This window comes from Ixodes scapularis, unplaced genomic scaffold, assembly GCF_016920785.2.
Source record: "Ixodes scapularis isolate PalLabHiFi unplaced genomic scaffold, ASM1692078v2 ptg002182l_1__unscaffolded, whole genome shotgun sequence".
Lineage (NCBI taxonomy): Eukaryota > Metazoa > Arthropoda > Arachnida > Ixodida > Ixodidae > Ixodes > Ixodes scapularis.
This window is the reverse complement of record NW_024610233.1, coordinates 219,701-235,333: the sequence shown is the minus strand read 5'-3', so window position 1 is coordinate 235,333 and position 15,633 is coordinate 219,701. Positions and strand designations below refer to the sequence as shown.

General features: G+C 47.5%; 1 protein-coding gene across 2 annotated transcripts in view; it reads right to left on the bottom strand.

The window, feature by feature from the left end:
- LOC8051147 (protein kinase C and casein kinase substrate in neurons protein 1) overlaps positions 1-15,633 on the bottom strand; it is a 93,096-nt gene that overhangs the window by 38,570 nt on the left and 38,893 nt on the right. For both annotated transcript variants that reach the window (XM_040213288.3, XM_040213290.3), the window contains exon 2: positions 2,309-2,367. The gene's annotated coding sequence lies outside the window, so the exon portion shown is untranslated. The remainder of the gene's footprint in view (positions 1-2,308; positions 2,368-15,633) is intronic.

Below are 15,633 nucleotides of genomic sequence, written 5' to 3'. Positions count from 1 at the left end.
CCTTCATAAGGCTCTCCCTTTCTCCCCTATCCATCGCCCTCCTTCCTTTCCCTTTCTCTCTTCTAATGGCGTTGCCTTCGCATGCATTGCACACAACTGGTGACACGGAGTATTCGCAACTCCAGCGCGCCGCTCGCCCTCCCGCGGACGAACGGAGAAGCAGAGGAGCGGGGACGGCAGCGGCGGCGGCGGCGCGGAAACGTCGGCAGGGACTCTCGGCCTTGATGCGTGAAGCCGTTTTGACTAGAAAAGTGAGCGCGTTAAAAAAGGAATTCTTGTGCTCCGCCTTGCAACAGTCTTGCACGAAGGATCGGGATGTCTAATTTCATTAGGGACTTTTCGTGTATCGCATACGCTGCGGAATTCTGGTCTTGTGCATGACTGCCAGCTCAATCTGTGCTCAACGTGACGGAAAACGACCCCGCTAATAATGAAGAACTCTATAGTACGGTCTAGGGAAAGTCTATTCTTTGCCATAAGTAGGAGGAAACTTGTCGCGCAACGGTATGTCGAGCAATACAAATCGGCAATGGGTTCGCGTTTTAAGGCCGTTACAAGGAACATGACCATTTATTCCAAGCACTTTAAAAAGACAGAATACCCGTACTTGCTTTCAGGAAATCCCAAAGCAAAGAAAGAAATGATCGAAGCATTTTGAGCGCGTCTGTGTTAGCCAGCCGTTCGTGACGAGAGCTTAGAACGCGCAGGTTTTGCCAGAGGGACAGCAATGTTGCAAATAACACGGTACAAAAAAATGTATAGTATATTAAAATATTGATATTTCATAGAGCAATAACTAAAACCCCTAAACACGCCGATTATGTTAACAGGCAGTTTTTGCATAGCGCACGACACCCCTAAGCTCTAGTTGAACGTACAGCGCAGTGACTTTCAACCGGCGCTACCAACTTTTACGAGCGGCTTGATAGCCGAGTTGTACAACTTATTAGAATAACTTAAGTAAGTGTAAAGGACTGTAACAAAAAAAAAAAAAAAAAAGAAAAGAAATCGGGGTCTTCTGGTCTTTACTGTAAAACCTCGGCGTTTTTTTTTGTTTTTTTTTTCTCTGTACTTTTTGATGCGTACTTTAGCTGTTTCATATCTTATGTTGCGCCGTCATCAAGCCTCTCGTAAAAGTTGGGGCCGTCAATTTGACGTCAGTGGGCTGCACAGCAAACTGAAGTTTTGGAGTGTCGTATATGCGACAAGGAATATAAAAACTACATCACCTCTTTTTTTTTTTTTTTTTTAGAGTGATGAGCACGGCAACGCTTCCGGAGCGCACTGAGAATTGTGCTTCAAAGGCGCAGCGCGAGCTTGCGGTTGCAATGCTACACCGCACGGTAGCCTGCGGCAACAAACTTTCTATCAATAACCATAGAGCAGTTCGATTGCGTGTGGCAAAACACTAAAACCGAGACGGTGAGCAGCGAGTTATGAGGCTGGGATGCGAAGACACCAATGCTGTGAACGCTGCTCTTCCGAAGCTTGACGGTCACCGTTCGCGGCTACATTTTTAGAGAACTAAGGGCCAGGCACAGTGCAAACATATCTTCATCACCCTGACAAAAATTCTGCCACAAACAGTGACGTGGCCGGTGCCTAAAACGCGCTCGCTCACCACAAAGCTTCGCAATTTGAGATTTCTGCAACTTTTAATTAACAGCATGCTAGTTTTCCTAACGTGCATACACATCTCCGTCACCTGTAATATGATCCCTCCCTAACCGCTTCGCATTTCTAGACAAATAAATCATTTTTAGCGCGCTGAACAGCGTCAGCGAGCAGGCGCACGGGATATCCTGGAGAATCTATCCCCGTCTCTTCCGCCATTTTGGAACTACCGTCCCGCCACCTATAGGGCGTTGGAGTTGCGAATAGCTTGATCAGGGTGACAAAGACAGCGGAGCGCAGTGTCTGGTGTCATTGAGCTATATGGGAACAAAACCTACACGTGTGCGTGTGTGACGTCATGACGACACCATAATGACGTCATTTAAAGTAACGACGTCATGATAACGATATCCCAACACACGTCAAGGTGTCACATGACGTGACCAGTCCTTTGTGAGAGTTGTCGTAGAATTCGACTAACAAATCACCAGACTGCGTTAATAAAAAAGAAAAAAAAAATCGTTTTTGGAGTAGTTTCCCAACCCCGGGCCGGAGCTCTACAACGGAGTGTCCGGCAGTTCATCTGCCTTTTCTAAACGTCGGCTCTGAATTCTGTCCTTGGGCGGCTACCATGCCGGCCCATTGCGTGACCGCTGTGCACCGGTCTCAATCGGTCCAAGAGGTGTACACTTACCGCGCAGGCCAGCCGGTGCGGTGCCATTCGGTCCGCAGCGCATCGCAGGTCACGCCAATCTGGACACAAAGGAGAAAGGCTTCATTAAGAGGGACAGCGAAGACCGGACAGCTGTCGTAATTATCCGGACGAAAAGAAGGTCCCATGAATTTCGGCCGTTCCGAAACAACCAACAGCAAACATTTTTTTTTTTTCATTTCATCTTTACTTTTTCTAGGATACCTCCCGTGTCGCGCATTATATATATCTATAGACCTTTTCATTTTAGTAGTTGCATCACCGGCGGACAGGGGGCGCTGACGCACTCGGCGCCATTAGGTTGCTTCAATTTGGTTGGTTTCGGTTTCAACGTGAGCGCGGCTATGTTGCTGTTTTACGTTGTTTGTGCTTAATTTTGTGATACGATTATTTTCCTGGTAGCACACAGCCAATGAAACAGTAGTATTGAGCCACTTTGATGACTACGAGGTGCATTTTAGCTTAAATTGTGGGCTTTTCTTACCAACTCCTTTTATGTATCTGATTATGGTCGGTTGCGAAACGCCTGACTGATGTCCAAGGAAGATTACCATCGTGTATGGCCGTACCCGATGACACCAGTTTTCAGAAAAACAAACTAATGAAGAGAGTAACATGTGAATGTAAAGGGGGGACGCATATCGACAGTTTGATCAGCAATATTCTGAATCGGCCAGAACAGATGGACTCGCGAGTTTACAACTCACTGTTTGGTTTTCGTGGGCACTCAACCTTTAGTGAACTTCGCAGAATAAAAACGTATCGTGTAATGACGCAGATAATTGATATAAACGAATAATATCGTCTCGGCCTTTTTTTTTAAAATTTAGTACTCGAGCATGTTTTGACAGGCTGAGTAGAAAATTTCTCAAATTATCAACCCTGCTAAAGTACTCAGAAGGAGCATTTCGCGATATTTGCCCTAGGAAATACATTTCTTTATATGAACATTTGCTTACTCAGGATATGATATAAGTGACAGGCCCGTCAAATTAAATCTGGCATTTGCCTTCCGTAATATTGGCCAAATAAAATTAAAGGGCGCAGGAGGAGAAATACCTCGGAAAGTTTGGCTAAATTCTAGCGCTAGGCACAACTTCACGGACCTGTGTGAACAAATATTTATTTCTTAGCACAAATTCGCTTTATAAAATTTGGCGTAGCCAGCCACAAAAAGTAAAGCTCTATTCGCCATCGACAATCCTGGACTCAAATAGCTGTTATGCAGACAGATCTTATTTATTTTATTTTTTTTTTTTGGGGGGGGGGGGGGGGGGCGGCGGCGTTAATTATTGCGGATTTAAGATACTGGCAAAAGATAAAACAACGTTAGCAAAAAAAAAAAAAGCATCGTCATTATTGCGCATGCGCCGAACCCAAACCGCGTTTTGCATTTGCAAATAGAAACAACGTTATTTCTTTGTGCACGCTATTCTAAAACTTACTACTGTTAAGTGTATGTGGCAGTTTCTTACGCGGGAGGTCCCAACCTTTGTGTAAAGTAAATTAGGTGGAGGGCATTGGTTATCTAAATGTAATCGATAAATCATTAAATGACTGTCGAGATGGGAGCGAGTATGGTATACAATTTCCTAAATTTCATTAGTAAACCGACCAACCGAATGTCTACGTCGCAAAAAAAAAAGAAAGAAAGAGATTGAGAACCTTATAGACTTGTAGGTGTGATATTATGACCAAACAAATCGCTTGATTTTGACGTACCTTTACTTTTAGCCTAAGATAAAATACAATTTAAACGTTCGTTGTCTACCTCCTCCGCGAGTTTTCTTATATAATCAACAGAAACTGTTTTCGATATATTATGAATACAAAGAACGATACTTTCAGGGAATACAGATAGTCTCCTTGTGCTCACTATGCTTGACACCTTGCGATCCTAAATGCGTGATATAAATATACGCGCTTCTTACTGAGAATGTTCCGCCACTATTAGTAAACAAACCTCAGTTGTCATAAGGACCTTTGAACCTTCGTGATGTCTTAGTCGTCCAGGAAACGCATTGGACTACAGTTTCCGAAGTAAGGCAAGCAAGCGCGGTGAAACACGACGAAAAACACGAGTACAACGCATCCGCCAAGGCGCGGAGGGGAGAGCGGTGCAGCAAGTTGAAGCAACCTAATGGCTGCTGCGTCACGTGATTCCAAGATGGCAGCGCCCATGCGGAGGGGGATGAAAAGGTCTATACGGGGTGTCAATTTTATTTCGAACATATTTATATATAAAAAAGTGAAAAATGCACTAATACGGTCTGTGCAGATGAGCTATATACAGCAGGGGCAACGTTGGCCAGGGGGACAATACCGGGGGCTAACTGTCACGGTAAGCCCCATTATTATGTCCCCCTGGCCACATATCTCACCTGCACAGAGCGCATTAGTGTACTTTTTAAACTACGCTAATAATAAAATAAATATTAGAATAAATCTGTTAGAATTAAAATCAAGCGCGAAGAACAACTCGTTGCGGCAAAACGAACGCGCCTAAACTTTCGTCTGCTTTTTTTTCTGTTCACGGTCTCTTTCCGAAGAGAAACTTGGGGGCGCAAACGAGCTGGTGAAGGTTAAAGGCAACAGAGTCACCCCGAGACTAGTGAGAACCAGTGAGTTTAGTGAGAACCAGGGACCACACGACGCACAAGTGTCTCGTTCTTCCTCTCCGCACCGCCGACGTCAACCATTTGCCGCGTTGTGCTATCTCGTCTTTACCCCAGGCTTAAACGTCCCTAAAACTCCCGAAAAAAGAGAACTTCACGCTCAATAAGTATAGACCTTTTCCACAATTGGACGCCGCCATCATGAATTGTCGTCACTTCCAGTATGGGCGAAAACATTGTTTTGCCGCCGCCACGCCAACAGACGACATTTAGGATATAAGCCTAACCGTCACACATTCTCGTTTTGGCTCCCCTCTATATTTTTTTTTTTTTTGCTACTTACAGGTTGAAACGTTTTGTTATTTTGTCGTCGCCCATACTGGAGGTGACGACAATACAAGAAGGCGGCGTCCCTGTGGAAAATGTCTATAATCGCACTTCACGTTGAAAACACAAGACACTACCCCGAATTAGCACAAGCTCAAAACCTATCTAGTATTTTTTTCTTCTTCTTCCTAAAGATTTGTTAAAATCAGAAGTACGAAGCGAAAGGTGTACCGAGATGAGACACGAATTCGGCAGGTTAACACTTATAGTAATGTGGAGAGTTGAGCTGGTTGGCAAGACGACATCATATTAAAAACAGCGCATAAAGCAGCGAGGAAAAGAACGCAGAGCGCTCACTCCCAACTGGTTTATCGTGACAAGAAGAGGAGGACGAAGCATCAGAAATGAATCACACGCCTCGTCTTTCTCTTTATATCACGACATATCAGTTGGGAGGCAGCCCCTCTGTATTCTCTTCCCTTCCTCACTGCTTGTGCGCTTTTTTTTTTTCAAATATGAAGTATATAATAATGAATCAATCAATCAATGTTTATTATAGTGCCCAGGAACAACCTTGCGGTCTTGGTACTGGCGCACTGGATTCTATTTCGCGACTCTAATAATAATAAATAATAATAATAATAATCATCTGTATTGGCTCAGGAGAGGCAATCGCATTCAATATCGAAGGCTGCACTCAGTTCCCCCCCCCCTTAGCCTGACAGAGCCTCCCGGACCAACCAACCGCCTCTCTCATCACCTGAACCCGCCCTCGCTGCGCGTGAGAAGAGACTGGAGCCTGATCACGTGGAGAAACGCACCACTGGCCAAACGAGCACGCAGCTTAAACCCTACCGGCAGTAAGCGCCGAAGAACGGAATAAAACGTATACACGAACCAAATGCATAATCGCGCTAATGTTACCGATGTGTTCGCGGTAACAGTCCCCCGCGCAGTGCCACGTCGACTGCAACACACCACCTACCCCCACCAAAGTTCTCCCCAATATACGCTCGCAACTTTACTCGCGGAACATTTTTTTGCCCAGTCTTTTTTTGTTTACGAGCTTGTAATGAACCAACGCAGCTCCGAAGGGTTCGAAAGAAACGCCGACACGGCATCACCGCACAGACCACCGACCGAACCCGCCTACTATTTCCAACGCATCGCGAAGTCCCCTTCTCCCCGTTTCGCATTTCGGCCGCTAGGCCGCGGCAGCTTCCGTCGCACACTCGGATAGGCGGTAGTACCGCCCAAGTCCCTCTCTCTCCTTCGCGTCTCTTCCGCTGGGTGGCGCGCGCCTCCTTCGGAGTTGAGTAAAGAGCCCGTATTTAAGGAAGGGAGCAACTGGAACCGAGCCACTGGCTCAGCAAGACTTCCTTTGATTTCCGCGCTCTCAAAACTCTGACTGGAACCATGGAGAGCTTTTGCGCTCATCTTGCGCAGATGGTTGGCAAGTGCGCATGCGTTGCCTCGTTGCGTGGCGATCGCTCGCAGTCGATCGACGCTTTCGTCACCTCCACGCAGCTCTCGATGCCAATCGCCGTCCATAGACCAGGTGAACGCGAGCGACCAGTTTGGGAACACTCTGCAAACTGGGCACACCAGAGTTGCGTCGTATATACAGTCGAAGTCTCCGTGCACCGACCGCTCATTTGAGGCCGCCGCCGCCGGGACGTACACGACCACCCGCATCACGCCTACCCGAGCAAAACAAAAAAAAAAGTCTGCAAAAAGAAGAAAACAAAAAGTTGGACGAATTTTTCCGTGCGGCAGCCAACTCGCGAGATTAACGTTGCGGTGAGCCCTTCCCTGATTCGCGCTATACTTGGGGCGCGGATCCGACTATAGTTCGCAGCATAATCTCAGTACAGAGCAGATATCCCAGTCAAATTATCGGTGTAATCTGTGGAGCCGAGTATAATTCCAACGTGCTTGGGAACCCCAGTATCATTTCCAATAGAATATGTAAATACCGGAGTAATTCACAGTATAATAGTAAATAGAGGGATAATTCCCAATGTAAATAACAATATAATTTCCAGTATGTGTAAATACCGGGATATTTCTAAGTATATCTAAATTTCAAGCATATGTAAATCCCGAGAGAGTTTTAAGTACCATATGTAAATACTCAATCAGAGAATTTCAAGTATAATATGCGAATCAAAATAATTCCAAGTATAATATACAAATAAGCATAATTCCAAGTATGATATAAATCAACATAATCCTAAGTACACGTAAATCCCAGCAAATATCTACATCCCAGGGTAATCTCAGTAGAGTATGTGAGTCCGAGAGTAATTTCCAGTATATGTAAATCCCAGGGCAATTCAGAGTATATGTAAATCCCAAGATATTTCCCAGTATATGTAAATCCAGGCACGTAGCCAGGGGAGGAGGGGGGGGGGGGGGGCATCAGGCCCCCCCCCCCCCCCTCTTCCCCAATATCTTCCATTTTGCTGGGACCTCCTCTCGCCCTCCCCCTCAAACAGTATTTTGTCATGGGTCGGTGGCGCCGTCCCACCCTCTTCATATCCACAACCCAGCACGCGCCCGTCCGTCGCTTCACAAAATAAGCAGGAGCCATACGCACAAGCGCTGATAATGAAATCGGATACCGCCCAGAAGCTCTTTTCTTTTTTTGGAACTCGCGACAAGCGATGTTTTCCAAGACGACACGAACGCATCGTAAATCGATGCGTTCGTTTATCGAGCGGGCTTCTTGCGCTTCTAAAGAGTTTTCAGAACTCCGCGTTTCATATTCCAAAAGAGCTCGTTCCCAGCAAAAGCCCCGACGATCATAAAGGTCCCTTTAGGCAAAGGACCTTCATGGTCGGCGGCCAATCAGTTCGCGATTCTCCGCGCGTGGCATGTGCTCGCGACCCGATAGCGCCGACTGATTCGCCGATTGCAAAGGGACAGACCTAAAAAGTACCGATACGCTGACCGTGTGAATGGGGCATTATTCCTTTATCTTATAACGCGATCCGAAAAGGGTGACTCGTCTCGTTCAACAAGGTGTTTCCAATCAGCTGGCGCAGAACATCCGAGGAACAAACTCCTGGAAACAGAATAGACCTTTCCGGAAAATGCCACAAGGCCTCACGTCGACCCCAGATTGCACCGCTTGGCGCGGGCAATGCTGGGATAGTGGAAACGGCGCAATTCCTTCTCACTTCCCACTGCAAGCGCAGTACATAAAGGATATCATCACAAGGCCGATACGTACCCTGTTTTGTTATAAGCCGGCTTTCTTCACGTTCTGAAATCGCAAAATGCTAAACAAACGTGAACCGCTCCTACCGTATAGTACGCCAAAAAGACGACGGGAGGCGCTGCGTACTTCAGGAATGGTCTCCGAGATCGCCATTTTCTTCGAGCGAGGCAACTCGATTCCGCGCAGCATGAATTGTATCGCATATGTATTGAACAACAGTTATCGATCGTCCTATACCCCATTATAGCACATGCACGTTTCGGTTTCACAACGGCCAAACGCAGCCGATTCTATTCCTGGCCACATACTTCGGTAACTACTATAGATACACGCCGCAAGGCGCGGGAACACGCACGCGAACCGTGCGACCGCTCCGGGGACTTACTCCATTCACCCTTAATCTGACAGTACAGTGGGAGAGACGCGTTCGCTGGACCAATAAGCCGCCTCCCTTTCCTCACGTGACCCCATGTGCAGGCGGCAAATGAGGCAAATGATAGACGTATGGTTGGTCGAACAACGCGGGTAGCTTCTAGCGCGCTGTCAGCTTAGGGTTGCACGGAGTTTAGGGAGCACGCGAGAGAAACCGGCCAGCAGTCTCTTCCTGACGTTGAACGAAAGAGTATAATTAGTTGAGCGTATCGAGTACAGATTACAAATAGTTACGTCATTAAGGGTGTCAGAACGGTGTTCCAGAGACTTCTACACCCATGGATAAACACTTTTAACAACCCTACTTCGAGTAATACAGCTTTTATAACTGCAAAGCAGAGCGTTGTCGAGTGGAACGCTCAACAGCACCCTTGTGGAACCCACTAAGGAACACATTTTCTGAAGGGAGTAAAAAAAAGGGGGGGGGGGTGTTGCAACGCCCGTGGGGTGTTCGCCCTGGGCAAGCTCAGTCACACCTTTATTGTATGGGAACATGTGTAATGTGTAAATAACCCGTTAAAAAAAAATCCGCAAAGCGTGACATGCGCAGTTTACAAATTTAGAGTTCTTCCTCATGATATGGAAAACAAAATGAAGATTTCGGCCACAACATTAGGTATCGCCAGCTGCCCCATCACCATTCATTAAATTTAAATTGGCCAGATAATACACATCACTGAACACAAGTTAGTCGTCCCAATTATTATTATTACAATATAGGATATTCAGTGCCTCGTGTTGCAAATCGTGGTCAACTTGATGTTATTTATTTTTGGTCTATCGAAGGCGCACGAATACTTGGTTTATTCTCAATCCTCGTCAGACGCAGGCTGTCCCTAGTATGGAATTCGCTCGGTGTATCTGATATAGCCCACATAGAATCTATCCGGCGACGGTTTGTTCGTATAGTCTATGACAAATTTTGGCCGAATGAACTTTTATAATTATAAATGCCTACTGGACAATCTAGGCCTCCACTAAATCCGTTGGCAGACTGTCACGTGATGCTGCCTTTCTATAAAATATAAAATAATTTAATTCGCACATTGAACCTGCTCGTTCAAAGAGGAGTGCTCTTACATTTTATCCTCATGATAAATATATCTCATCAGCTGTAACCGGAATTCAGTCATGGGTAAATGATTTTGAGCATGACTCCGATATTTTTTGCAATTATAATTTTCTGAGGCAGCTGAATGATATGCTTACTTTCTTACTAGAGCGTTTTTCGTTTGCTTGCGTCTGTTTTATATACCATTTTACTGTTTACAAACATAAACCGCCACTTGCGTCCCAAACGACTTCCGGTCGCTCCGTCCTTGCGAGCTTGCTATGTCACCAGTGCTAGAAGGCATAAATGCTGCACGGACAGCAAATTTGGATACTTAACGAGGGCCCTCGACTGTACGATTTAACGTCTTGGAGGAAACAAGTTGGTTTACAAGTATATTCGAAACATTCGAACAGATCTCGCACTCCTTGATTCCTTTGGCGTTCACTCGGAGCAGCGGTGTTAAGGTAAGCTTTGTTCATTTTGATGAACCGGACGTTCGCTGGGGTGTGAAAGACTGGAGCACCGCCTAGTGGCGTTTGCAAAAAAATTATGAAAGTGCACGTTATTTATTTCCGCACGTTTTACATCTCATTACGTTGCACCGCATTACAGACAATTGTCTATGGGCACAGATATAAAGACACGAAGATAACAGCGACAACATATTTTGACGACGGGCAAAACACCTCTAATGGAAATGCCCAAGCTAAGGAGAACATTTAAAAATGAATTCGTGTATTTTAAGTAATCAATTCGTTATTTATAACTTTACATTCCTGACGTGACGTCCGCTGTGGTCATTAACGTTTTCCCGAAAAAACAATCTTCTTACTTCAATTTTTTTTTTTTTTTAAATCCTTGGTGGTGAGAGTAGTTTTAACGGCATTATTTCTACAGAACTCCGATCCATGCGACGGAAAGGGCGGAGAAAAGAGCGGAAAATTTCCCTAAAATAATGCTTCGCGTTTCTCGACTTACGCCATCAGCGAGCTAATTTAAGCCTCATTATCTCGGCCAGCGAAAAAACAAGACTAAAAACAAACACGTCAGCGCCATCTGGACAAGAGGACACGTAACACGTGGATCGCTTCTTCTCCGCAGATCTTGGCGTCTTTGTGAATCCATAGAGCACACAGCCGGGGCAGCGGAGAGCCAGAAAGCGTCGTGCGCCAAGCCACGAGCGCGAAGAATAGAGGCCCCATGCGCCGCAGCAAGGCAGGCGCCACACAAAAGCGCGCTTTGCGGAGGCGACAACGTACGGAGGTGTCCGCTCACTGCGCTAGAAGCCGACAGTGCGGAGGGGGCTACTACGCGCCCGCAGCACTAGTCGGCGCACCAACCTGCGTGCAACAAAAGCAGTAGCGTGATCTTAGCGGACGGTACTATTCCTTCGAACCAAAAAAAGGTTTTCGTAAAGAGTTTTAGGGAACCGTTTTTGCCCGTATATCGTTCCGGTAACGGTACGTTGCAGGTGCAAAGGCGGCGGCGGGGTGCATAGGTATTCATCGGAACGATCTCCAAACCCTATCGAAGGAGCGCCAAAAATGCATAGTCACGGCGCTCGTCCTCTTTTGCGGGCTCGCTATCGACGGATCAACCAGACGCAACATCACGTCGCATTTACTGCACAGTGGTCGGTGTCGTCGGTGATAGAGAAAACACGGAGGCGACGAGCGCCTCGACGATACACCTTTCGTGCCGCCCGATCGGCTCGTTTTCTCGGCAATCCGATCAAAACCTTCGCAATCATCAAAGGTACGGGCAGGCGTGCCCTCTCCCATTCTGAGCGGCGGAATCAGCAGGCCTCCAGTCCTCGAAAGTACGGAGAAAGGTTGTCACACGGTATCCGATACCCGGCCGACGCCTTTCTTTGCGCCTGCATCGTATCGGAGGCGTCGGACGACCGATCTACTAAAACTCCCTAGTGTGAAGCTCCGCCTCGTCGCCGAACCCTGCTCTCCGGGAGTGGATACGAAGAAGCGGGTCACCCGATCACGTGGCGAGAGATGGGAGTACGAGACCGGTCCTAAGAGCACGTAGGCTCCAGCGCACTGTCAGCTTAGCGGAGAGTGTGGCTCGCCCGCATTCGAGGCGCCGCACCGCACACAATGGCGGGTCCCTCCCCCTTCCTTCCGGGTGGCCACGCGGCGGCGCAGAGGGAAAGGCTACCGGCGCTCCCTTTCTGGCGCGGCCCGATTTAGGAGCAAGCCGTTGCGCCGACCCGCTCACACCCGACGCTCATTCATACACACGCGCTCCGGCCGGAAGACATTACTCGCGGCGGCGCTCTCTTCCAACATTGTCAATATATCGGCCCGTCAGGTATCCGAGAGGCTCTGACGAGGCAAAGGTGCGTGCCCGGAGTTTCACGGAAATGCGGGCACGGAAAAGAAAGCCCCAGGGTCCGGAAAGAAACGCATTAGAAGGCAAAAAACCAAAAACACATGCACAGAAAAAGGTGATGAGTGCAGTGACGTTGCACTTTCGACGCTGTTGGATTGGCCCGCCGGCTCCTAGCGCTGGCCGTGCTCCGACGTTCGCTACCTTATCGAATGACTCGCAGGTTCCACGATGTCAGTTCTTCCGCCATTGTGCACTGGTTCCGAACTTCTACCAATCGGCACGTGACTTTCGAAAGGGATCTATTAGGGTGTTTCGTCACCGACAAAATACACACGCATCGGAGTAGACACTTCACGTCTCCATACAGCATGGTACAGCAATCAAGACGCAAAATTTTGTTTCCTAAAAACAAAAAAAAAAAGTTAATTTATTAGGTCCCGCTTTTTAACGAGGCAAACGAGACGATGGATCATCCACTTAGTCGAGCTTACCCAAGGTTGGCTGCAACCAATTCCTACTTTGGAACACGACGCGTCAGGAAAAAAGACGGAAAGGGGGGGGGGGGGGGGGGGGGGGGGGGCTGAGACAATACGACGATTTAAAACACCAGCACACTGGCGCTAGTGGACCTGGAAGTAGACTGCAAGTTAGGCAGCATTGGCGAGATAAAATATACGCCGTAGCTACGAAAATGGTCGTTTATAACTGGGGTCCCGTGCTTTCGGTGTTTATTTTTCTTAAAATTCGAGCGTTTTTTCGGTGTTTATATTTTCTCATGGATTCGGTACCTTTCGGTATCAATTTTTAGTCTAAAAATACAAAAAAAAAAAAAAACGCGCTTATCGGGATTTATGTTTAACAATACAGTGCACGGACATGGAATCCCCCCCCTCCCCCTCCACCAAACGTTTCAAAAGGCACAGAAAGGAAAATGAAAATACACGGAAACCTTTCCGAAATCGGTGAAATATGACCTATTTTCGTTTCACGCTTCCGATTCTAGCGAGCGCTTCGAAATCGGTTATCGAGGCGTGCGATGCGTCATGGGAACTCCGTCGCAATCATGACGTCAGGCTTCTCAGCACAGTCAAAGGCTGGCGTGATTATGAGCACCGCCACGGCGGTGTCTTGCGTGCTACATTCTCGCGTTTCGGCGTGGACTGCAGAGCTGCACGACGAGCGCCGCGACGTATTCATTCGGCCCCTGCAGTCCGCGGTGCGTTCCGCCACTTTCTATTCGTGTTCGACCCGTCCGCGTTGTCATCTCCTGAAATTGACGGGGACACGGCAGGTAAAGAAATGCCTCGCATTTAGCAATGCTAGGCAAACTTGAAGGTATGCGCTTTTAGACGTTCTATTACCAGCGTGCTCACTTACCAGTCTGCTTCGCTTTTCGTGCGGTTCGCTCAGCTCCTCAGCTTTTTTCTTGCAAAATAATACTCGGCACAATCCCTTGTACACTCTGAAAAATAAAGGGTGTATCGTTAGACCCTTTGTCCCATATAATACACCCCAAAACTTCAGTGCGACGTACACCGCCCTACAGTCGAACAGACGGCCCCATATTTTACAAGGGGCTTGATAACGGTGCGATATACGTTATTAAATAGTTAAAGTACGTATCAAAGACCACAGAAAGAAAACACTGAGGTTTTGCAGTAGGGCCAAGAAAACCTCGGTTATCTTTTTTTTTTTGTAGTCAGTAACACGTACATTAGCTATCTTAATAAGTTGTACCACACGGCTATCAAGCCCCTCGTAAAATTTGGGGCCGTCTGTTCGACTGTAGGGCGCTGTATGTCGAATTGAAGTTTTGGGGTGTATTATATGGGACAAAGGTTGTAAGAATACACCTTTTGACACCCCCTTTTTTTTTTAGAGTGTACCAACCGAATATTCTTGGTATAGAAGACCCAGACTGAGGACAGTGGGTCGCCTTTCATTGTCCTCATCAAAAAATGATCACCGTACAAGTAATTCGTATTTCCCGGCGCTCACACGAGACGGCGGACGCGCGAGACGGACCCACGCGCTTTGGAGTTTCTTATCGTTCGGAAACCCGTGGGTGGGTCGGAAACACGCCGCGCGAGCCACCTCATCCAACGTGGCCAACTTCTCTTCGCGACTGCGTTTACGGCTAGGGTATCTACACCAGTACGGTGAACTGCCGAGGGTAACGCCATACGAGAGGAGGAGCAACGCGTCACGATCCCCCAACAAAACTTCGCCCAAGAAAAAGTCTCAACTCCTACAGAAATCCAGCGAAGCCACGGGTCTTCAATCAATAGGGCGCCCTATTTATTTGAAGACCGGTGACTTCGCTGGGTTTCCATAGGAGTTCAGCCTTTCTCTTTCTTCACTTTTTCCTCGGGTAAGTGCGCTCTTTGCAAATTTTCTAGAAAAAATGCACCACCTGTGGGCAACGCTGCACAAAATCGTAGCGCGGTAGGTGAAGAAACCAAATTTCGCGGTCGATTTAAAGAGCCTGGTCGCTATTTGAGACTCCCGATATATCCATATATGCCAGCCCGCTACTGCCCTCGCGCTCGCATGAACAAGCTCGCTCAACACCGGTCCGGAGAGTTTGTCTGGGCCCTGTCTGTCGCGCCCCAATGGCGGCAGTAATGCACGGATAGCTGGTGGAACTGAACACAGTCGTAGAGCTCTCGCTCCATCGAACACACAATTAAACACAGACTTCGGAGGTTCGCAACTCTTCCGCCACGCTCCCGCCACGCGCTCCAAACAAAGGTGTGCTTCGTATAGGAAAACAAAATATCCGCAGCTTTTCGCCACATCGTGCGAAGAAGCGACAGCCCTTGTGTTTATAAACTCGTTCTGCTTCCCGTGCTTGGGAATTTTCGCGTCTCCGTCTTTTGCTTCTCGTTCTCGCACGTCTCCGGGTCTCTATCGCCAAGCTAGACAAGGGCTGCGCATGACGTCACCAGTCACCTCTCGGCCAAGGGGTGAACGTCTCTGGTGGCGTATGCATCACGTGATATGACGACGTCACGGAGTTTTCAGCCTAGAACAACGCCAAAGACGCGAATGCAGCTGGCAAAACCTTAGAGCAGCTGTCGCTGTAAAAAAAAAAAAAAAAAAAGTTAGGACAGGAACGTGCACGCTTACACCATTTTTTTTTTTCTTTTTTGTTTTAGAAGTTTATTGCTTTCTAGGCTTCCCGCAGCCAGTCTTGTGTTTCGACAGTTTCCCTTGAATTGAGTGCTGCCAGCGAGTGCCGAAGTAAACGCGCCTTCTGAACTTTTGACGGCAAAATAGCGTAGCGCGCGCACTTCACCTGATCGGGAGGTAA